Source organism: Pristiophorus japonicus, chromosome 9 (genome assembly GCF_044704955.1).
Source record: "Pristiophorus japonicus isolate sPriJap1 chromosome 9, sPriJap1.hap1, whole genome shotgun sequence".
Classification (NCBI taxonomy): Eukaryota; Metazoa; Chordata; class Chondrichthyes; family Pristiophoridae; genus Pristiophorus; species Pristiophorus japonicus.
The window spans coordinates 119,221,594-119,246,296 of record NC_091985.1 but is presented as its reverse complement, the minus strand read 5'-3'; the positions used below and the strand labels follow the sequence as shown (position 1 = coordinate 119,246,296).

The window sequence follows — 24,703 nt, the reverse complement described above, 5'->3', positions numbered from 1 at the left end:
CCTAATTTCTGCATTTCTACCCTTCCGCCATCTTCCCACCACTGATTTCACTAGTGGTTGAGAGACCTGCTTGACCCAGGCGAGAACTTCACGAATGCATTTAAATCGGATCCTGTTATGTAGCCAGGACGGCAAAGCTATTTTTACAGCTTGGTGAGTGGGTTGTCTTTCATGGGCGGCTCCTCGGTAGATCCGTTCAGCTAAGAAGTGGTGGAAAACATTATTTTTGTGGGGCTAGATGGAGTAGTTGCTTCTCCGAGCTCCACAAAAAATAATTTGTGCTGATGCTCCCCCCCCCCGCCCCCCCTACTCCACCCCACCCGCTACCACCTGAATCTGGCGAGCTTCGTCAAGATGCCCGTTTAAATGAGCAGAGTAACTATTTGTACTAAACACACTGCGCATGCGTCCTACCTGACTTTCCCCCCCGACACCCGGAAGCGAAAGTGGGGCCCGAACACCACCTTGTTTGACTGAGCCCCAAGCATCCGACCAGGCTCCGAGCCCCCCGACTTTGGCTGGGGAGGGATGCACTTGTGCTGGGGTAAGGGACTTTGGCTGGGGAGGGATGCACTTGTGCTGGGGTAAGGGACTTTGGCTGGAGAGGGATGCACTTGTGCTGCGGTAAGGGACTTTGGCTGGGGGAGGGATGCACACACTGGGGTAAGGGACTTTGGCTGGAGAGAGATGCACTTGTGCTGCGGTAAGGAACTTTGGCTGGAGAGGGATGCACACACTGGGGTAAGGAACTTTGGCTGGGGGAGGGATGCACGCACTGGGGTAAGGGACTTTGGCTGGAGAGGGATGCACTTGTGCTGCGGTAAGGGACTTTGGCTGGAGAGGGATGCACACACTCGGGTAAGGGACTTTGGCTGGGGAGGGATGTGTCCTTTCTAACTTCTGAAGTCAAAATGGATCATGTTACAATGTACAAAGTTAGGTTGGAAGGTTCCATTTACACATTCCAGAGAAACTTCAGGGTGTGGCTTATCCTCCAAGGGGACCAATCAGAGAAATGCCATTTAGTTAGTATAAATAAACGTACCCTTCAATGAGACCTGTCGCTCAATGGGTCGGACTTTGCGCCGCACCCCTAGGGCGATCAGCCTGTGTTTACCGCTGGCCATCTCACCAAATGATGATATACTCCCTATAGGTTCTCGCAAGTCTAATCAACAGCCTTTTGAAGCCCCCATTCTTGGTCCTTCCTCATTTATCAACGTTCTTGGCCTCACGGAGCTTGATGGAAACTCGTGCATCTTATTGTTGCAGTCCCCTTCATGACGCAGTGTTTGTTTTCATGCCAATTATTTAGTCCCCTCAACACTTTCTATAAAGCCCAAGTGCACCCAGCAACAACTTTCATTTCTATAGCACTTTTAACCTAGGAAAAATGTCTCCAGGTGCTTCACAGAGACACGTGGGAAAAAATTAGCGCTGAGCCAAAAAAAAGAGATATTGAAAGTGGTGATCAAAAGCTTGGTCAAAATTGTGAGTTTTGCAGAGGGTCTTCGAGGAGGAGAGAGTGGTGGAGGGGTTTGCGGAGGATTCCAAGAGGAGAGGCCTACTCGGCTGAAGGCATGGCCGCCAATGGTGGTGGAGCAGAGGGGGAGGCGAGAGGATGCACAAAAGGCCGCAGTCGGAGAAATGGCAAGTTTGGGGAAGGGGGTTGTAGGGCAGGAGGAGTTTAAAGATGGAGTGGAGTAATACCATGCAAGGTTTTAAACAGAAGGATGAGAGTTTTAAATTAGGTTGCTGGGGGACAAGGAACCAAGATGGGCGATGAGGAAATTGATGATTGGTGAGCAACTAATAAATACTGCGGCCATGTTTTGGGACGTTCTATCATTGCTGGACAGGAAACAAGAAAAAGCTTGTCCAGTAGGCAAATCTTTTCTCACCTCTAGCCTCCAACCTTTCTTTCCCTATTTCATAACTGCTACAATTTACTCCTGAGCTTTCCAATCTTCTAAGCTGTAGAAGCACAGGTCCCAAACCGGCAAGACTGGGGACGAAAATCTTTTGAGAAGTTATGTTAAACTTGTTAACCTTGGTTAAACCAGACTTTGAATAATGGGCACAGTTCTGGTCTCCGTGTTATAAACAGGATATAGAGGCACTGATTTACTAGAATGACAACATAACTGAGAGGCCTGGATAAATTGAACAGGCTGAGGGTCTTTTCTCTAGTAAAGAGAAGATTGGGGGGTGACCTGATCGAGGTCGTTAAATGAAAGGATTTGATTGGGTAGATGTAAAGAAGTTGTTTCCACTTGTGGGGGAGACCAGAACTAGAGGCCATAAATATAAGACAGTCACTGGCAGTAAGCTTGTACTGCTTGTAGCGCCACACTGTGGATGTGGACATATTGTGTACTGCAGCTGCATAGTTAATCATTAAACAACAGGCAGCTTTCCGGAGAGTTCCGAGAGAGCAGCCTGCATGTTAGGAAGCTGTGTGTGCTGTGCTCTGTGAAGATATCATAATTGGCGACGAGGATGGGATTTTTCGGATGTTTAAAGCTTAAATTTTGTTGGTGAAGGATTCAGCCAGCCAACAGAAGACTTTGAAAGTTTCTGTCTTTGGAAAAAAAAAAGCTACAAAATCCGAGGTTAAAAAAAAACAGCACACGGTGTGAACAGCTAGAGATTAAAAATGGCAGGTGTAATCGGATATTTGGGTGAATATAGACACGACCGGGAACGTTTTAAAGTGTATGTGGATCGGCTGGAAATGTATTTCACTGCAAATAACATAATCGTAGTTCCAGACAATGCAGTCCAGAACCGGGCTGTGTTGGAACGTAAGAAAGCGATCTTCTTATCAGTGGCAGGTCCGGCATTATACGAAACTCTTGCAAATCTGCTTGTGTCTGATGAACCAAAGGACACGACGCTTAAAGAGATTTTAACAAAGCTGGAGCAGCACTATAACCCCAAACCGTTAGAAATTGCTGAAAGCTATCGTTTCGTGATTCGGAATCAAAAAGCGGATGAACGTATCGCTGATTACATCATAGCATTAAAAAAGGCTATCGATGCACTGTAATTTTGGAAACTTTCAAAACCGAGCATTACGGAATCGTTTTGTTTGTGGGGTGAAAAATGATGCGATCAGAAGGAAGTTATTGACGACGGATGACTTGACTTTTGAGATTGCTTGTCAGACAGCCAGGTCGATGGGCATGGCCGAACAATATTCCCGAGAATTAAATAATAATTATGGTCGTCAGTCAACCGAGATAAATCACCTGCAGGTTCAAAGTAAAAGACGGCCATGGTCGAAAGTCTCAGAAACTGGAAATTCTAACAGAGCGTCGAAGTCGTGCTATAGGTGCCTGGGACAACACATTGCTCAAAGTTGTCCATATGTGAAGGCAGAGTGTTTCTTCTGCAGAAAGACTGGGCATCTTGCGAAGGGTAAACCAGTTTTTAAAGCTATGAGTCCAGTGTTCAAAGCTATGAGTCGAAATCCTAAGAAACTTCATAGCATGGAAGAACAACAACAGGACGAGGAGATTTTAGAGTTACATGTCATCAGGAGCACGAGGTTAACGGACAACGATTCGGAAAGCATCAAAATCCACATAGATGTTACGGGTTTCAAGATACCAATGGAAATTGACACGGGTGCCTCCGTGCATGTAATACCGGAGTCACTGTACCGCGACAAATTGCGTGATTTTTTTCAACTGGAGAAATCCAAGATAGAGCTGCGAGGCTACTCTCGAGAGAAAATTCCTGTAGTAACGGTGAAATATAAAGATCAATTTCAGAACTTGCCTCTAATAGTAGTGAACGGAGACAAGACTGCCTTACTAGGAAGAAATTGGTTGAGCTCACTAAAGCTGGATTGGAGTAAGATTTTCTGCGTGGAAGCGAGATTTTCATCAACGGAAGAGGTTATCAGGCAGCATCCGAAGGTGTTCTGCGAAACGGGCAGTCCGATCCAAGGCTTCACGGCGAGTGTCAGGGTACAGAAGGACGCTAGATCGGTTTACTACAAGCCACGTTCCGTACCATATGCACTCCAGGAGAAAGTTGAGCAAGAACTCAAAAGACTAGAGACTGAGAACATTATTTGTAAGATAGATCGGTGTAATTGGGCTACACCCATTGTTGTTGTACCTAAGTCCGATGGTAAGGTAAGACTTTATAATCACCACATAATAACAGCAAACCAGGTTCTAGAGGGTAATGTCCCCAATACATTGCCGAATATAGAAGATTTGTTCACAACACTGACAGGTGGTCACATCTTCTCAAAACTGGATCTTACGAATGCCTACTTACAACTTGAACTAGATGAGGAGTCCAAGTCATGTTTGACTATAAATACTCATCTAGGCCTATATCAATTTAATAGGCTACCGTTTGGAGTGTCTTCCACCCCTGCCATATTCCAAGGGGTGATGAACCAGATTTTGTAAGGTATTGAAGGGGTAGTATGTTATTTGGATGACATACTAATTTTAGCAACAAATAGGCAAATTCATAATAACATATTGAATGAAGTCCTCAACGGCTAGATAAGCACAGAGCACGAGTATCTGCTCGTAAGTGTGAGTTATTTAAAAACTCAGTGGTGTACTTAGGGTACAGAGTAGACAAAGATGGTTTACATCCAACCGTGGAAAAATTGGATGCAATTAGAAATGCACCCACTCCCAGGAATGTCACTGAACTTCGTTCATGGGTCTTTTGAACTATTATGGGAAGTTCCTACCAAATTTGGCTACAATATTACATCCACTGAATGAACTTTTGAAAAAACAGGTCCATTGGAAGTGGTCAAAAGAATGCAAAACAGCATTCAAGGAGTGTAAAAACAAATTGGTAGAGAGCACCATGTTAGTTCACTACGACATATTTAAGGAGATTAAGCTAGCATGTGATGCCTCTCCGTATGGAGTTGGGGCAGTGATCTCTCCTGTGTAGTGGGGAGGAGAGGCCAATTGCTTTTGTTTCACGCACTCAGTGCCAGTGAGAGAAATTATGCGCAAATTTGAAAGGGAAGCTTTGGCATTAATTTTTGGGGTCAAGAAGTTTCACAAATACTTGTATGGTCGTAAATTTACCATCGTTACGGACCATAAACCCCTAACAGCAATCCTCCATCCAAAGTCCCCCGTTTCAACATTAGCTGCAGCCCGAATGCAGAGATGGGCTTTGATTTTGTCAGCATATACATATGATATTGAATACAGACAATCAGCTGATCACAGTAATGCTGATGCAATGTCTAGATTGCCTTCCCCATCACAGGTTATACCCGATAGGGAAGAAGTGTTTTATTTTTCATACATTGATGAACTGCCAATCACAGCTGAAGAGATTGGTAGAGCAACTAAACGTGACCCAGTGATGTCAAAGGTGTATGAGTATATTGCAAATGGAAGGCCAAACCAGGTAACGGACAAAGATACACATCCATTCTTCTTTCGTAGGAATGAATTATCAGTCGATAAAGATTGTATCATGTGGGGTGCAAGAGTGGTTATACCAAATAAATTCAGGTCCAAATTATTAGGAGATCCCCATGACCAGCACCTGGGAATGTGCTTGACCAAGAGTTTTGCACGCAGTTATTTATGATGGCCAGGTCTTGATAAAGATATAGAGTACATCGTGAGTCAGTGTTCGACATGTCAATCGGTAAGCAAGCAACCACCACCAGTACCATTACAGCCATGGAACTGGCCTCCCAGAGTGTGGCAAAGGCTACATATTGATTTTGCTGAGTTAGATGGACAACAATTGTTCATTGTAATTGATAGCCATTCAAAGTGGATTGAGGTGTTTCCAATGTGGAAAATAACAAGTAAAACATTGGACATTTTACGAAAATTATTTTCTACATTTGGCCTCCCTAAAGAAATTGTTTTGGATAATGGACCACAATTTCGTTCAGAAGAATTTGCACAATTCACGAGCAAAAATGGTGTGAAACACACCAAAGTTCCACCATACCATCCTGCTTCGAATGGTACAGCAGAACGCACTGTACAAATTGTCAAACGTGCCCTCATAAAACAAATGTTAAATCCAAATCCAAGAAAACGACTTGTCATTGGATCACAAATTGGCTAATTTTTTGATTACATGTCGAAATACTCCTCATACAACTACTGGTAGAACACCAGCAGAGTTGTTTCTCAAATGACAGCCACGAACCAAATTCTCGTTGTTAAAGCCAAATTTGGCACAGTCTGTAGAAGAGACCCAATTAAGACAAAAAGAGAATCATGATAAAGGTAGAGTAAAAGAGAGAAGAGTGAAATTAAACCAGAAGGTGAGAGTGAAGAACCATCACCATAAATGGTTTAAGTGGTTACCCGGAAGAGTGGTGAAGCTATGTGGTCCTCGCACATATTTGGTAAAGATGTTTGATAATGGACAGGTTAGGTTTGTCCATATTGATCATATTTTACCTACAAACATGGAAGGAGTTGAAGGTGGGAATGATTCAATTATTTCTGACTTTTCAGATACTTTTGATATACCAGTAACAAATCCTAAATCCAATGTACTGGAAACAAATCCAGGAGAGAATCAGAATGAAAGTCCGAGTCAGGAAAACAAAGAGCCTGAAGTTAGAGTGAGTTTAAATGAAAATCAAGGAAATTCCATGGAGGAAAATGTTCCTCCGGATGAGCCTCAAATGAGTGAAATCAACACCATGTTTGGAAGGTTCTGTTCGAGAGTGAAGGAATCCTCTTCGAAACAGAAAACAAGTGGTAAAGTTACATTTGTAAATATGTATAAAAATGAAAGTTATTTATGATGTTATGATGGCTTTTTCATTAAGGAGGGAGAAGTGTAATGTCTGTAAGCTTATAGTGCTTGTAGCTCCACACTGTGGATGTGGACGTATTGTGTACTGCAGCTGCATAGTTAATCATTAAACAACAGGCAGCTTTCCAGAGAGTTCCAAGAGAGGAGCCTGCATGTTAGGAAGCTGTGTGTGCTGTGCTCTGTGAATATATCACAGTCACCAATAAATCCAATAGGAAATTCAGGAGAGACTTCTTTACCCACAGAATGGTTAGAATGTGGAACTCGTTACCACAAGGAATAGTTGAGGCGAGTAATATAGATGCATTTAAGGGGGAGCTAGATAAACACACGAGGGAAAAAATAGAAGGATATGATGAAGAGGAGTTGGAGGAGGCTCGTGTGGAGCATAAACATTGGAATAGACCTGTGGGGCCGAATAGCCTGTTTCTGTGCTGTAAGTACCATATAAGCAGAATCTCTATTTATAAATACACTTTTATTCATTTAGGCTCTTTCAGGTTTTCAGTACGGTGTAGAGAACATCCCATTGAGTTGCCACAGCAGAAACAAGAAGGCTGTTGGTTACAAATCCTTATTTAAGCCCCACCCAATGCCCCTTATTGACAAAAGGTCAGCTTCATGAGTGTTTTTGGAGGAGGGAGAGATTTTACCCTTGCATATGCTTCACGATTATTTAACACTGCTTCTATTGGAGAATTTCTTGTTCCAGGTAATGTATCATTTCAAGTATATTTTGATTGGTCTGCTCTATACTGCTGAAGAATTGCATTGCTAAAACCAAGATGGTGTTGCCCATGGGTACAGAACCGATCTACAGCCCATGGGCAACCTGTAGGTGTTCAGTGCCCTCAGTCGATCCTTTCAGGGTCGTTGCTGAGAGTTTGTTAATTATTTCAAATATACTCCATAAAATTGCAATACTACAACAACAACTTGTATTTATATAGCACCTTTAACAAAGCTTGGTCAAAGAGGTGGTTTAAGGAGAGTCTTCAAGGAGGATAGAGAGGTTTAGGGAGGGAATTCCAGAGCTTAGAGAGCCCAAGGAGCTGAAAGCACGGCCACCAATGGTGGAGCAATTAAAATCGGGGATGTTCAAGAGGCCAAAATTAGAGGAGCGCAGATATCTCTGAGGGTTGTGGGGGTCGAGGAGATTACAGATATAGGAAGGGGAGAGGCCATGGAGGGATTTAAAAAAAAAAAGGATGCAACTTTTTGAAATCGAGGGGTTGCTTAACCGGGAGCCAATTTAAATCTGCAGGCACAGGGATGATGGGTGAACGGGACTTGGTGCGAGTTAGGATACAAGCAGCCAAGTTTTGGATGGCCTCAAGTTTATGGAGGGTAGAATGTGGGAGGCCAGCCAGGAGTGCGTTGCAATAGTCAAGGGGTAATTTAATTGAGGTATTTAAGATGATTAAAGGAGTTGATAATGTAGATAGAGAGGGCTCATTTTGGCCCAGCCCATTTTTCGGCGCACTTACGAGAGATGCGCCGCTTTTCTCCGTTCAGAAGTTCGCCGAAAAACCTCCTTCCCACTTTGGTCGCTGTCCAGCCTCCTCCCTGTGGTCGCACATCGTGGCCAGTCGAGTTGGGGTTGGAGCCAGCGTCCTGCGCCGAAAACCGTGCCGGGACGTCTGCACATGCGCAGCCGAGTGTCTGCGCATGCGCAGTAGCTCTCCATGTCTTGCTGCAGCCACTGTGTGGGACCCGATGCCGGCCAAATGTTGAGTAGGGGTATGGAGCGGCAATTGCACGGACTGCTTAGTTCCATTTGATTTGAAGCTTTAATCACTTTAATCGTCGAAATCGCACCGGGAGGCCGCTCGGCAAGGGCTAGGGGCAGGTAGGAGAACTGATAGTGCTCCTGCTTGGATGATTTCTATCAGTTCTCCTACCTGCCCCTAGCCCTGACCGAGTGGCCTCCCGCACCAGCCGGCCCCGCTGCCTTCCCGGGCCAAGTTTTAAGATGAAGGTAGGACTTACTTCAATTTTTTATTTGTTATTGAATGCTTATTATTTTTTGTTTCCAAGGTTTGGTGCTTTGTAAGTCTTGGTGCTTTAGATGCAGGTCCTCTCCACTTCCCTTCCCGCCCCTATCCCAGGCCGAATGTCTGCCGATGTACCTACCTGCATCGATTTCTTAACTCTCCGCAAGGGTTTTCTGAAGTGGCCACATACCCTGGCCTAAGTAGATTTGGAGTAACTATTAGCTGGCCAAAGTTGCCTAAATGGGCAGAACTGGCGTAGGTGGCTGGTAACGCCCCCTTTTGAGAGAGAAAAAACTAAACTAAAAAATCGTAACTAACTCACTTACACTGGTGCAAATTGATTGTGGAAAATGGGAATTTTTAAGTTACGCCAGAAAAACCAAGTTACTCCAAAAAACTGAGCAACTCCTGGCCAAAATTGAGCCCCAGAGAAACTATCCCCTCTGGTGGGGAGAACAAGGGGGCTTAACCTTAAAATTAGAGCTAGGCTGTCCCAGTGTTATGTGGGGAAGCACTTCTTCACACAAAGGGTAGTCGAAATCTGGAACTCTCTTCCCCCAAAAAGCTGTTGAAGCTGGGGGTCAATTGAATATTTCAAAACTCCGATTGATAGATTTTTGTTAGGGTATTAAGGGTTACAGAATCAAACCGGGTAAATGGAGTTAAGACACAGGACCGCCATGATCTAATTGAATGGCAGAACAGGCTCGAAGGGCTGAATGGCTGCCTCCTGTTCCTATATTCAGCTGTATTTAAATTGTATAAAATTCTCTTTTTTAAACTACCTATATAAATTTTGCCAGTCTGTAATCTTTCACCTCCCAAGCTGCCGCGACCTCTACCGCCTAGAAGGACAAGGTGCATGGGAACACCACAACCTCCAAGTTCCACACCATCCTGATTTTGAAATATATTACCGCTCCTTTATTGTTGCTGGATCAAAATTCTGGAACTCGCTACCCAACAGCATTGAGTGAGTACCTTCACCTCACAGATTGCAGAAAGCGGCTTACCACCACCTTCTCAAGGGCGACTAGGGATGGGCAACAAATGCCGGTCTTTCCAGCGACGCCCACATCCCAGGAATGAATTAAAAAAATGAGAGTTAATTCTGGGGATTTTTTTTCCCATTCCATGAACATATAATTTTTATGGTAACGCAAATTTTCTTTTAGCTGCTTTATCAATTGTACAGTTCTAGTCTACAAGCTCCGTCATTTGACGGTGGTGCAGCATGTAATGTGGAGCGCTGTATAACATGGTTGGTGGTACTCCAGAGGGAATTCAGCACTCATGGCTAATGATGTATAGTATAGCAGGGGTCCTGACTGCTAATATTTGAGCAGCGGGAACATATGGAGACTTGTGCTAAATAAATGACCTCCTTCTGGGCACAAGAAATTTTATGGAGAGGGAAAACATTGTAAAATAACAGGAACAGTAAGAAGACATTGGCTATTGTCTTTTGTATTAACAGAAAATAGATAGAACCAGTATCACAACTCCCCTTCCCAACCCCTTCTCTAACTGCTGCAGGCATCACAGTGCTTCTAGCGGAAAACCCTTGCGCACACAACAGTTGAAGGCAGCACAATATTTTAAATGGTCTATTGACTCTGATTTTGAGAGCAGAATGGTGGATAGGAGAGTTTTTCTTTTTAATATTTTCTCTTCCCCCGTAATGCTGCCGCTATATGACGGGCAAATTGTTCACTAAATTGCTTCAAATTTCTGAACTGGCTTGATTAGACAAAGGCTGGTGTGTTTCAGTAGTGGCTGGGAGCTAAGCGCCTGCTTTGTACATTTTGAGGTAAATGTAGATGGCTGAAAGATAGATGAGGGCCAGATGCAGTTTGGCACATGTTCAAGCAGCTGGTGTGCTGTGTTTCATTAGCTAGGAGTTAACTGTTGACCAGCAGTGGAAACTGCCACGAAGCTTCCGATAGTGTGTGAAAGCATGAAATCTGCAACAATGTACAGTCGCCTCTTTCTGTGGAGAGAGATTTTGCATTTGAAAAGAGCTAGATGTCAAAAACTACCTCCATTTCTCCTTTGTTTCCACTTTAATTTTATTTTTTATTTTTTATTTTTTCTCTCTTCCCCACCCCCACCCCGAGGACCGATTTATCGCTACAAAACAGTAGAAGCCTGCACTCCACTAAGAGAACAGAGTTCATATTCCAGTCTTGACTGACGTTTGTTTGCTGGTCTGATTTCCATTTGCCATTTAGGGGAGGGGAGGGGACAGTTGGACGGAGAGGATGGAGTGCTAAAATGACTTGCGCTGTACATCTCACTTTGACTACGATGGAATCTCTCGGACCGCCCTGTACAGATTCCCTTTGATGATGTTCTGACCTCTTGCATATCCGCGATATTTTTTTTAATCACACCACCATTGGTGCCTTCAGCTGCCAAGGCCCTAAGCTCTGGAACTCCCTCCCTAAACCTCCAAGCCTCTCTACCTCTTTCCTACTTAAGACGCTCCTTAAAACCTACCGCTTTGTGGCTCGGTGTCAAATTTTGTTTGATAGTTGCCCCTGTGAAGTGCTTTGGGACATTTTACTACGATAAAGACACTATATAAATGCAAGATGTTGTTACAGATATTCATTCTCCACTTTTTGTATGCAGTTGTCTCTGCAATTCAGTTATGTAGTGCCAGTTAATACTCCTTTTATAAGGGCTCTCTTGCCCCTACATTCTGTAGATGGCTGAGTCATAAAGAAAAGAGTATATTTTGGTTAAACTGAACCAAACTGGTCTCTCCTTCCCTTTCCCTCCCCTCCCCCTCCTTCCCTCCCCTCCCCCTCCGAGTACTCTGGTACAGGCTTTCTTGGCATTCCCCTAAGATGAAGATTTCCAGAGTCCAGTAAACCTTTTTCCCTTCTCTTTTACCCAATCCGATATCTATGCATGTCCGTTTCCCAAATCACCTTTTCAGCGTTGCTGCTTCAATGTACTTTGCGAGGAAGCTCCCAGTTGGGTTTGTTGACATACCAATTTCAGTTGCAGGTGTTTCATTGGGTTTAGTGCTCCATGTTGTTATTTCTTTTCCCCCTCACCCCTACTCAATACATTGACTGTTATTGGGAGCCGAAAGTACCTCCCGTGTCAGCATGGACAATGGTGGCTGGCAGGATAGTTTGATGGTGGAAGGCATCATGTCCCAGCTGCACACACACTTTCCAGCCGATAACATTGAATGACAATCAGAAGCAGGGACTCCGTCTGATTTCTCCTGCGTCTCTCTTTCCCAACCGAGGGAATCTGTGAGCATCGAAGTAATGTCCTGCTCGATCACCTGCGATCAACTCACTCGGCCAAGCCAGAGATTGGACCTGGCATCTTTTGGCCTGTATGGCTTGGTAGTGCCCGAGGCATTGTATTTCCCCACTAATCCATCAAAGGAACTTGCTTTGTTTAAATCTTAGTTGGAGGAATACATCTTTTTCAACTTTCCCACAAGCTTTTTCTGTGAAGTTGACAGTCACCCTTAACAACTGTAACATACTATTCCATTGGTAGGAAGGTCGGCAACCACAGGACACAGATTTAAGGTAACTGCCAAAACCATCAGAGGCCAGATGTGTTTACACAACAAATTGTTGTGATCGGGAACACACTGCCTGAAAGGGCGGTGGAAACAAATTCAATAGTAACTTTCAAAAGGAATTGGATAAATACTTGAAGACAAAAAGGTACAGGCGATGGGGATGGGACAGAGTTGTGGGACTAATTAGATAGCTCTTTCATAGAGTCAGCAGAAACACGATGGGTCAAATGGCAGCCGCCTTCTGTACTGTATGATTTTATGTATTTTGAGCAGCTCTCTGTATGTTAGGTTGAAGTGTGCATAGGATTCAACTCTGGACCTATTGCTGGAGGATCAGTCTGTCTGCAAATGTTATTGCATTTACTTTAATGGCTTGGTAAGTGCTCTCTCAAATGTACACTGCACGTCACAGGGAGACCGTGAGCAAACTGTGTTGTGAGGGATGTGAGTGCACAGATTGGTCTTCTCAAAGTGCCCACTTTCTGCGCAATGGTGCCATTACATCATGGCATCATCATGGGACAGGCAGGCAGGCATGTGCTAATGTGTTTAAAATGTATGGGGAGGGGAGGGATCTCACTGCGACTGGTGCAATTCTTTTCCTGCCCATAGTTCGCCCATTGACTGGTGCTAAGGTCAAGGGAAAAAGTGGGTCTTACCAGACAGCTGTCTTAACAAAATCTGCCAGTTCTAGCAGGAGACAAGGGCCGCACAAGCCAGCAGTCAAAGTTCAGTGTAAAAGAAGCTCCAGTTTTACTCCGTGTACAAGACCCACTGGATTTTAAAATGGGTGGAATTTCAGATCATAAATAAGACACCACAAATATAATAAATACATCTAAGACTGCATTAGCAGCATCAAGCTTGCATTACTATGTCCAAATGAAGCTAGGAGACTTGCTGCACCTTACCATTTGAAAGTGCAGTCACATGAACATTCAATCGATGTTACCCATGTTTGGTCACCTGCAGCCTCAGAGCAAGATTCTGACGGGACTGGACAGGTTAGATGCGGGAAGAATGTTCCCGATGCGGGAAGAATGTTCCCGATGTTGGGGAAGTCCAGAACCAGGGGACATAGGCTTAGGATAAGGGGTAAGCCATTTAGGACTGAGATGAGGAGAAACTTCTTCACTCAGAGTTGTTAACCTGTGGAATCCCCTACCGCACAGAGTTGTTGATGCCAGTTTATTGGATATATTCAAGAGGGAGTTAGATATGGCCCTTACGGTTAAGGGGATCAAGGGGTATGGAGAGAAAGCAGGAAAGGGGTACTGAGGGAATGATCAGCCATGATCTTATTGAATGGCGGTGCAGGCTTGAAGGGCCGAATGGCCTACTCCTGCACCTATTTTTCTATGTTTCGTACCTTTCTCCAGGGTGCCTGATCGTCTATTCCGGGAACCTCCTCGCCAATCCGGGAGGGATGGCAACCCTAATTGTATCACACTGAAGGAGGCCATTTGTGTGCCTGTGTCAGCACTTTGAAAGAGCTATCCAAATGTTCCCACTCCCCTGCCCTGTCCCCGGAGCCCTGCACATTTCTTCCTTTCAAGTATTGATCCAATTCCCTTTTTAAAAGTTGTTATTGAATCTGCTTCCACCGCCCTTTCAGGCAGTGCATTCCAGATTATAACCACTCGCTGCATAAAATAAATTCTCATCTCCCGTCTGGTTCATTTGCCAATGATCTTAAATCTGTGTCCTCTGGTTACTGACCCTTTTCCCCACTGGAAACAGTTTCTCCCTATCTACGCTATCAAATCCCTTCATAATTTTGAGCACCTCTGTTAAATCTCCCCTTAACATCCTTTGCTTTGTTCTTAGTGTCGCATCAGCTTTGCTTTTATAAACAGTCAGCTAGTAAAACATACAAGGCACAGAGACCGGATTGTGCATTATAAAAACATCTGTATAAAAGTGTGACCCACACACTGGATTTTACTCTATTTTGCAGACTGCCCTAAAAAGAAATCATCTTCTTTTCTCTTCCACCCCCATACACGAAACTATTAACATTGCAAAAGTTATTTAGATTAATTAGATTTGAAATAGTTGTGAAAGTCCTTTTTTTTTGCATTGTAGATTTTTTTTGAGGTTCTGTTCTGACACATCTTCACTAAGGGTTTATTTTTATCCTAATGTCTGACCTTTGAAATACAAAATAAAAGATGAGGTTTTGCCGCTGGTGCGGTGAGTAAAGGCCCTGTCGGGTGTGGCACTGAGCCATAAAGAGCAGAAAGATCCCAAGTCGAACCCTTGGTCTCTGCAGGTATTATTATTGGTATTTGCTTCCTAGATTAAGATCTGCTAGCATTCCACTCTGAATCATTCAGTAACTGATTAGGCTAGACTTTGGTATCCCCTCCCTTCAGTCACACAGTCCTGGACATTTGCTTTCAAAGCCTACACATGAACAGTGGCCACTTTAATGAGGTGCTAATGGTTATCAATGTTCGTGGCAGCCAGAGCTGGTATTTTCAGGAGGAGGAGAAATAAAAAGCGAATTAATTATCAACAAATAAATGTCATCGAAAGGACTCTGAATATTTCTCCAGGTCCCCGGAACAGGAGTCCAAGCCTTTGCAGCTTTGGTGGAAGCTCAAACGTCTGCCATGCAGTCTCTGAGCTCCCACTTGGACGATTAATGGACCCGCTGAAACCCTCATCCAAGCCTTTGAGTCCAAGAGTCCAAGATTTGACTATTCAATGCACTCCTGGTTGGCCTCCCGTCTTCCACCCACCATAAAATTGATCTCATCCAAAACTCTGCTGCCTATTTCCTAACTCACACCAAGTCCTGTTCACCCACCAACCCTGTGCTCGCTCACTTACATTGGCTCCCGGTCCGGCAGTGCCTTGACTTTAAATTTTCATCCTTGTGTTCAAATCTGTCCATGGTCTCGCCCCTCCCTATCTCTGTAACTTCCTACAACCCTCTGAAATCTCTGCGCTCCTCCAGTTCTGCCCTCTTGCCCATCCCTGATTTCAATTACTCCACCATTGGTGGCCGTGCCTTCAGCTGCCAAGGCCCTCAGTTCTGGAATTCCCTCCCTAAACCCCTCTCTTTTCCTTTTTAAGATGCTCCTTAAAATCTACCTCTTTGTCCAAGCTTTTGGTCACCAGTTCAATATCTCTTTATGTGGCTCATTGTCAAATTTTGTTTGATAATTGCTCCAGTGAAGCACCCTGGGACGTATTGCTATGTTACAGGCACTATATAAATGCAATTTATTGTTGTTTAGGGGGGTTTGTCAAACGTCACTCGCCCTCTGCAGTCTGCAGATGAATGACAGCGCTGAGCTCCAACCCCACACCAGTGGCAGTGAATGTCAGGACCTCAAACAATACCAGCCGCGGTGCTGAAAAATCAGCTGGGCCAGAGAGTTTGCAGGCAGATCCTCTTCGGCTTGAGCTCCCAGAAGTCGCCAGCTAAGACCATCTCTGGGATCCCCGCATGCACAACAGTCATCTTCCACTAGCTCCACAGAAGCCACTGCGGAAGCACCTCAGCAGAGCAATAGTCAGCAAACCTTTTTGGGATTAATTGGCTAGCTCTACCAAAGAGCCAGCACAGGTACAATGGGTCAAATGGCTTCCTTCTGTACTGCATCATTGTATGATTCTTTTAAGGAAAGCACTATAGTTTGATTTACTTGGGTTACGAAATAATTCACTACAATATTATGTTTGGAATTAAATCAACATCTGTAACTTGGGTCTAGTGTTTCCTTTACTTGCACCTTCTTGCTCTACATGACACTTATATTGAGGTTTGCTAAATGGTTTCAATGTTCTTCAATGCAAGATTAAGGGAGTGGAGAAGGAATAACTAGGGTGGTTTCCATTGCTGGGAAAAGGTTCCAAAACTGGAACAGGAGCCTTTACTCACTCGGGCAAATGGGGATGTCTTTCTATCAAACAAAGTGTGATCAAACGTATTCATAAACAAGTTGTTGTTACAAGTGCTTCAACGTCTGGGCTTTGGTGCAAGTAGAGCCCTGATTTTAACCTAATCCGCATGGCAGGAATAGTGTGCCTTGGGGTCTGATTTCCGCTTTACACTCCATCTGATTTTACTCTCCATTGCTTACAATACAATTGACAATGATGGTAGGACTTCAGCCCAAGATGGCATGACTAAAAAAAATTCCAGCACATCTACAAAGTAAACTCAGTGAGCTTCCATTTTCATTGGGCTAAAAGGGTAAATTATCAGGACACTGGTAACTATATCCTTGAGAATGGAAGATTAAGGAGTGATCTGATCGCGGTGTTTAAGATGATTAAAGGAGTTGATACAGTAGATAGAGAGAAACTATTTGCTCTGGTGAAGGAGTCCAGGAGAAGGAGGCATAACCTTAACATTTGAGCTAGGGGTGATGTCAGGAAGCACCTCTTCACACAAAGGGTAGTGGAAATCTGGAACTCTCTTTCCCCCAAAAAGTCGTCGAGGTTGGGGGCCAAATGAAAATTTCAAAAACTGAGCGTGATCGATTTTTGTTGAGTAAGGATATTGAGGATCAAGGAGCCAAGGCAGGTAAATAGAGTTAAGATACAGATCAGCCATGATCATATGAATGGCGGAACTGGCTTGAGGGGCTGAATGGCCTCCTCCTGTTCCTGTGTCCTTCAGGAAAACCCAATCAGCTGCAGTAGAGACAGCTATATTGGACATGCTCAGCAGCTGCACACACGTGATCTGTCTGTCATGAATTGTCTCAGACTCTGTTTTTCCTCTTTATTGAGATGCACCACTACATCTGTGTGGAATAGACAATTTGTGCCTACTTTGTACTCCAGCTGCGTTGCCATCAGCGGCCACTACGAAGTTTAAGTGACCCAACAATCTTCGTGGGGCAGTGCTATCCTCACTGCGAGGGGTGCGAAATGGGGAGAGGTGGGGAGGAGGGGAGTGGTGGAATGATGAATGTGAAATGTGCTTTTGCAAAAGTCTTTCTCATTCCTTTCTCTCGTTTTTTGAATTTGGAGCACTATTTCCTATTTACAACCAGCGCAAGACCTGATCCTGCTCCTTTAATCTTTCTAACCATCTTTAGTGTCTCAGTCATTATGTTAGTAATATCTGCCATTGGTTTTTTAAACAATGCACAAAAAGCAAATAGAGTATATTGCTGTGCCTAGATTACCAACATTCTGGATTCATTGCTACAGCTGAAATGGGTTTGAATGTTCAAAGAATTGTTCTGACCACTTAAACTCTTCACAAGATTCACGTTATTTGGGAATGTGTTTTAAATTCTAATTCAGTCACATGGTAAGATCCACAAGTGACCATAATTATAGTTTACCAAATAGCGTCTTATGAAAGTGGCAGTGTGCCATTTATATCTGGAGAAAAAAAATGCACCGTCAATGTGTAAATTCTTTAACCCCTTGTAACTTTGCATGCTAAAAAATTCGTCGGGTTCTTTACCGTAAATAGTAGATGACAATTGTTTCCGTTATGGCTGTGAAGCACTCTTAAAAATGGCTCGGGGGTGGGGGGGCATGGGCGGGTCTGGGGGAGGGGGCACGGGCGGGTCTGGGGGATGCATGGGTGTGTCGGGGGTCGGAAACACGGGTGGGTCTGGGGGGGGGCATGGGTGTGTCGGGGGTCGGAAACACGGGTGGGTCTGGGGGGGGGCATGGGTGTGTCGGGGGGGAAACACGGGTGGGTCTGGGGGGGGGCATGGGTGTGTCGGGGGTCGGAAACACGGGTGGGTCTGGGGGGGGGCATGGGTGTGTCGGGGGTCGGAAACACGGGTGGGTCTGGGGGGGTGCATGGGTGTGTCGGGGGTCGGAAACACGGGCGGGTCTGGGGGGGTGCATGGGTGTGTCGGGGGGAAATGCAGGCGGGTCTGGGGGGGGGGCATGGGTGTGTCGGGGGTCGGAAACACGGGCGGGTCTGGGGGGGCATGGGTGTGTCGGGGGGGAAACACGGGCAGGTCTGGGGGGGGGCATGGGTGTGTCGGGGGGGGAAACACGGGCAGGTCTGGGGGGGGGGGCATGGGTGTGTCGGGGGTCGGAAACACGGGCGGGTCTGGGGGGGCATGGGTGTGTCGGGGGGGAAACACGGGCGGGTCTGGGGGGGGGCATGGGTGTGTCGGGGGGGAAACACGGGTGGGTCTGGGGGGGCATGGGTGTGTCGGGGGTCGGAAACACGGGTGGGTCTGGGGGGGTGCATGGGTGTGTCGGGGGTCGGAAACACGGGTGGGTCTGGGGGGGCATGGGTGTGTCGGGGGGGAAACACGGGCAGGTCTGGGGGGGGGCATGGGTGTGTCGGGGGGGAACCGCAGGCGGGTCTGGGGGGGATTGGGCGGGGTAAGCACTGCCGGGCGGGTCTGGGCGGACCCCTCACTTGTTAGCATTGAGGAATCATCTTGTAGTACTGAGCTAGATCTTGAACTTTGTGCAATGGTGCAAGACGGGGTATAGCGAGTCGGCAGCCCGTTTTACATCTCCCGATATTTATTTGCATTGAAGTTGACTCGCTATCCCCCGATTTACAGCAATGCAGAAAGTCAAGATCTACCCCGAGGGCAAAACACTCCAAACTTTCTCACTGAAGTGTACACTGAAATTATCATTTCATCTTAGTCTTTGTTTTGTGCAGTAATCTTATTACTTTGGCTTTCATGGCTTAGTTATTCAGAAGGGGCTATATTCTATCCATGCCTGAATGTGTGAAATTGGCTTATTTGTAGCTGACTGTATAGCTTCTGTAAAATTGATTTTAAGTTAGTTAAATCTAAAAACTAGGGACAAATTGCTCTTGAAAAGTAATAATAATTTTGGTTAGAAGTAACATGGAATCAGCTTGAGTTGGTCTGTTGTTTTGCAAGCTACTCTTTATTTCTAAGCACCTTTAAATATTTTTTAAAAAGAGGAACCTATGGGACGGGCAGCCAACCGGATATCCGACCGAAAAGTGTTTGGAGCAAGACTGTTGTCAGCATTTTGTGAGATTGGCGAGTTTGCATGGTGCCTTTTTTGATGTGGGAGTTATTTCCTGTTGTTGACATGAATCTATATTTCGAGCTACCTAGCAATTGGGAGTCTGTGTAGGTTTCCGTTCTTTTTTGGAATCTTCTTCCTGCTTCTTGCTTTTGTTTCCCTTTTTCTTCTCTTCCCAAAGAAAACTTCAAGATATCAGGTTAACAATACCACCCACAACCCCCCCCCCCCCCCCACCCCCCTCCCCTCCCACCCTCACAAGTGTAGCTGGCAGTCAAATGTCAAGAAAGTTTCCTAGTTAAGAACCAGACCAGCAATGATCCTGCTAACTCTTGCACTGTCGAGGGACTTCACTTATGTGGAGAAACTTAGTGGTGAGATTGCTCTCCTTAGAACAGAGAAGATTATGGAATTTTAATGGGCTCCATTTTCCCCAAAGCAGTTTTTTGGCGGACTTGAAGAGTTGCGCCCGATTTTTTTTTTTTTTTTTGTGGCCCAAGTACGCCAAAAACTAACCTTAAAAAAAAAACGTTACTAAGTGAATTACGCTGGTGAAAATTGATTGGGGAAACTGGGGATTTTTAAGTTACGCCAGAAAAAGCAGCCCACTCCCCAAAAAACGGAGCAATTCCTGGCCAAAATTGAGCGCGGTGCTGGCCCAGTGCTTTCAGCCGAGCTGGTGGAAGGCAGCTGTTGCTCACGTGTGGGTCTTTGGGATGCTCGTGGCCAGCCACTTCTGGGAGTTCGAGCCCGAGAGGATCAGGCTACAAGTTCCAGCACAAAGTCTGGCCTGGCTGATATTCTGGCACCGTGGCTGGTGTTGGTCCCATGATGGTGATGAGGTGCTGACATTCACTGCCACTCCTGTGGAGTTCAGCGCTCTCGCTCACCTGCAGGAGAGCAGACTGCACAGAGCGAATGACGCCTTAGAATCATAGAAATTTACAGCACAGAAGGAGGCCATTTCATCCCATCGTGTCCGCACCGGCCGACCAAGAGCTCTCCAGCCTAATCCCACATTCCAGCTCTTGGTCCGTAGCCCTATAGCCTGCAGCACTTCAAGTGCACATCCTAGTACGTTTTAAATGCAATGAAGGTTTCTTCCTCTACCACCCTTTCAGGCAGTGAGTTCCAGACCCCCACCACCCTCCACCCTCTTGGGGGGGGGGGGGGAATTCTCCAACTGCGCTCTAATCCTTCGATCAATTAATTTAAATCTATGCCCCTTTGGTTATTGACCTCTCTGCTAAGGGAAATAGATCCATCCTATCCACTCTATCTAGACCCCTCATAATTTTATACACTTCAATAAGGTCTCCCCTCAGCTTTCTCTGTTCCAAAGAAAACAACCCCGGCCGATCCAATCTTTCCTTATAGCTAAAATTCTCCAGTCCAGGCAACATCCTCGTAAACCTCCTCTGTACTCTCTCTAGTGCAATCACATCTTTCCTGTAATGTGGTGACCAGAACTGCACGCAGTATTCTAGCTGTGGCCTGACCTAGTGTTTTATACAGTTCAGGCATACCTCACTGCTCTTGCCTTTATTAGCCAAGACATAGAATACAAGTATTCCGAATGCCTTCTGCCTTTGGAGAAAAAAACCTCAGTAACAGCAACAACTTGTACGTACAGGTGTGAAGTCCGAAATCCGGAAGCCTCGGACTGAGGCCACTCCGGATTCCGGGCCGTCTTTGCCTGGGCCGAAGTAGGTAGGGGAGGGTGGGGGGTCGGGCGTCCGAAGTAAGGGGGGTGCGGTCGGGCGGCTGAGGTAAGGGGGGGGGGGGGCGAATGGTGTGTGTGTGTGGAGGGGTGGCCGAGGTAAGGAGGGGGGTGGTGTGGAGAGGCAGCAGAGGTGGAGGAGCGGGTGCTGAGGCGGGGAAGTCCGGATTTCGGAACATTTTCCGGTTTTCAGATGACCCTGCCACGGATCAGCCCGGTATCCGGATTCCGGAACATTCCAAATTTCGGAACTGCGGATTTCGGACGCTCGACCTGTATGTAGCAGCTTTAACATAGTAGAACAATGTAGCATCGACTGCATCAGTTTTTCACTGCTTAAAAAATGGATTGTTGTGCCGTGCTTCAAATGGTTGCAATATAATAACCCACAGCGCTCTTTTCACTCCTAAAATTTGAGTATTGCCAAATTAACGTGCTTTAGTAGAAGTTGTTGAACAGTTTGAAGTTGTGTCCACTTTTCTTCAATATCTGAAGTTCTTCACATTGTTTCAGTCTGTTCGTACAGCCCAGTTTTCCGTTCTCTTTTTGAATTGGTTCCTTACTGCTGTTTTTTAAGTTACTTTCTGACTGTCCAGTATTCCATTTCCTTTGCCGGGACTCGCTGTGCAGCAGCAGATTTACAGTAAATTAGCATATGTACTCCCTCGAGACAGAAAAGCACATGGATCAGACATGAGGGACTGGAGCCCAGCAAGCATCCTACAGTGGATTGGATAAGCGAGCCTGAGCCAGTGCCTGCACAATCTAACCCCGCCCAGCTGCTTCCAGCTGCCAAGGCATTGGGAAAGGGGTGGATTTGTGACGTCGGGAAAGCAGGACCAAGCATTGTGTGGCTGTGTTTCACGTCAGCTTTTCTGGGCAGTGCTTATGAATTAAGGCTACTGTGTAAATCTCTGCAGGATTCACCCTTGCATAATACTTGGGAGCTCCTTGTTAGTGAGCCTGCAAACTTCGTGCGAAGCCAAGAGATTTGAGCATTGACATCATGGAATTGGAGTGGTTTTGCATGTGACACAGCTTCTGTAACCGACCTCGGGTAGTGGAGTGTGTGGTAAGACCAGCAATACTTTCATTACTAGAAGGGTTCTCGCCGATTGTTGCTAGTCTGGAGCTTTGGGCATGATCTTTGTCACAGCCCTTCAAGAAGCAAAGATTATAATGTAGCTAATAAAGGAACAACTAAACTGAGAACAGAGCTGGTATTTGTGAAGTACAGGGAGAACCTACGTGTGTTAAGAGTCAAATAAACATGCCAGTGAAATGCACCAGTACAGTGCCCTCCCAACAACCAGTCTTTCAAAAGACAGTTGTTGTGAATTAACTGCCTGTAAGCTAGCAAATTTAAAAACCATGAAGATGTTGAGGTCTTTAACTATCAAAGCCCACGTCTCGGGGTAAAGTTTACAGCAGCAGATCACTGGTATTGCACAACCCGACAGACTGCTGCCTCCAAATCGCTGGGGTCCACCTCCTCCCAGCTTCACTTCACACACAGGGCAGAGGGTTACACAACTCTCACTTTATGGAGTCCTGTTTTTCATTTGCAGATTCATTTGAATGCTATGGGGTTTCACTGTTCACTGCTGTTAATCACTTTGCCAGGACAATTTCAAATCACAGTGCCATTGACTATCCAAGCTGATAGTCTGATTTTGAACGTGTGTTTTTTAAATTTGTTATTTTGGTTACTGTAAGTAGATCATGCTAGTTATATGTAACTTGCTAAGTAACACTAGTTCCTATTTTCAAATGCAGTGCATTCCAAAAAAAATGATGTTCCTCTCGCGCTCTCTCTCTCTCTCTCTCTCTCTCTCTCTCTCTCTCTCTCTCTCTCTCTCTCTCTCTCTCTCTCTTCTCTCTCTCTCTCTCTCTCTCTTCTCTCTCTTCTCTCTCTTCTCTCTCTTCTCTCTCTTCTCTCTCTTCTCTCTCTCTCTCGGGGGAGGGAGAGAGAAAGAGGGGGAAGAGTTCTGTTTGGAGAGTGATACATTTGGCACCTCCCTGAGGCAGCCTATTTCTGTATCGTGCATGAAAGTAGTATTCATAATTCCACTTAAGTGGGCACACCTTCAGGTAAGAGTTTGGCAAACCTAATATTTTCATTTAGCAACTTGCAATTGTAATGTCTGTAAGCTTGTACTGTTTGTAGCTCCACACTGTGAATGTGGATGTATTGTGTACTGCCACTGCAGAGTTAATAATACACAGAACCAGGCAGATTCCGGAGGCTTCCGAGAGAGCGGCCTGTCATTTAGGAAGCTGTGTGTGCTGTGCTCTGTGAATATATCACAGTTGGCGATGAGATGGGATTTTTTGGATGATTTAAAGCTTAAATTTTGTTGGGGAAGGATTCCGCCAGCCGACAGAGAGACTTTGGAAGTTTCTGTCTTTGGAAAAAAGCTACAAAATCCGAGGTAAAATACAGCACACGGTGTGAACAGCTGGATATTAAAATGGTAGGTGTAATTGGATATTTGGGGGAATATAGACATGACCAGGAATGTTTTAAAGCATATGTGGATTGGCTAGAAATGTATTTCACTGCAAATAACATAATCAAAGTTCCAGACAATGCAATCCAGAACCAGGCTGTGTTGGGACGTAAGAAAGCGATCTTCTTATCGGAGGCGGGTCCGGCATTGTACGAAACCCTTGTAAATCTGCTTGTGCCTGATGAACCAAAGGACACAACGCTTAGAGATTTTAATGAAGCTGGAGCAGCACTATAACCCCAAACCGTTCGAAATTGCTGAAAGCTATCATTTCGGGATTCGGAATTAAAAGGCTGATGAAAGTATCAGTGATTACATCGTAGCATTAAAAAAGCTATCGCTGCATTATAATTTTGGAAACTTTCAAAACCGAGCATTACGGGATTGTTTTGTTTGTGGGGTGAAAAATGATGCGATCAGAAGAAAGTTATTGACGATGGATGACTTGACTTTTGAGATTGTTTGTCAGACAGCGAGGTCGATGGGCATGGCCAAACAATATTCCCGAGAATTAAATAATGATTACGGTCGTCAGTCAACCGAGGTAAATCACCTGCAGGTTCAAAGTAAAAGACGGCGGGGTTCAAAAGTCTCAGAAACTGGAAATTCTACCAGAGCATCGAAGTCATGCTATAGGTGCCTGGGACAACACATTGCTCAAAGTTGTCCATACGTGAAGGCAGAATGTTTCTTCTGCAGAAAGACTGGGCATCTTGCGAAGGCATGCCGACTGAAGGGTAAACCAGCTTTTAAAGCTGAGTCCAGCATTCAAAGCTATGAGTAGAAATCCCAAGAGACTACATAGCATGGAAGAACAACAACAGGACGAGGAGATTTTAGAGTTACACGTCATCAGGAGCACGAGGTTAATGGACAGCAATTCGGAAAGCATCAAAATCCACATAGATGTTGCGAGATTCAAGATACCAATGGAAATTGACACGTGTGCATCCGTAAGTATAGTACCAGAGTCGCTGTCCGCAACAAATTGCGTGATTTCCAACTGGAGAAATCCAAGATAGAGCTGCGAGGCTACTCGGGAGAGAAAATTCCTGTGGTAGGTCGTATCACCGTACCGGTGAAGTATAAAGATCAATTTCAGAACTTGCCTCAAATAGTAGTGAAAGGAGATAAGTCTGCCTTACTAGGAAGAAATTGGTTGAGCTCACTG

The 24,703-nt window shown here is 45.3% G+C and overlaps 1 protein-coding gene across 9 annotated transcripts in view; it reads left to right on the top strand.

Moving 5' to 3' along the window:
* sertad2b (SERTA domain containing 2b) overlaps window positions 1-24,703 on the top strand; it is a 138,420-nt gene that overhangs the window by 23,162 nt on the left and 90,555 nt on the right. The window contains exon 2 of one of the 9 annotated variants that reach the window (XR_011594938.1): window positions 15,591-15,922. The exons of 6 other annotated variants lie outside the window; for them this stretch is intronic. The gene's annotated coding sequence lies outside the window, so the exon portion shown is untranslated. Of the gene's footprint in view, window positions 1-6,718; window positions 6,738-15,590; window positions 15,923-21,974; window positions 22,095-24,703 lie in introns of those variants that run through there. 2 more of the 9 variants (XM_070888766.1, XM_070888763.1) reach the window with 2 other exon arrangements.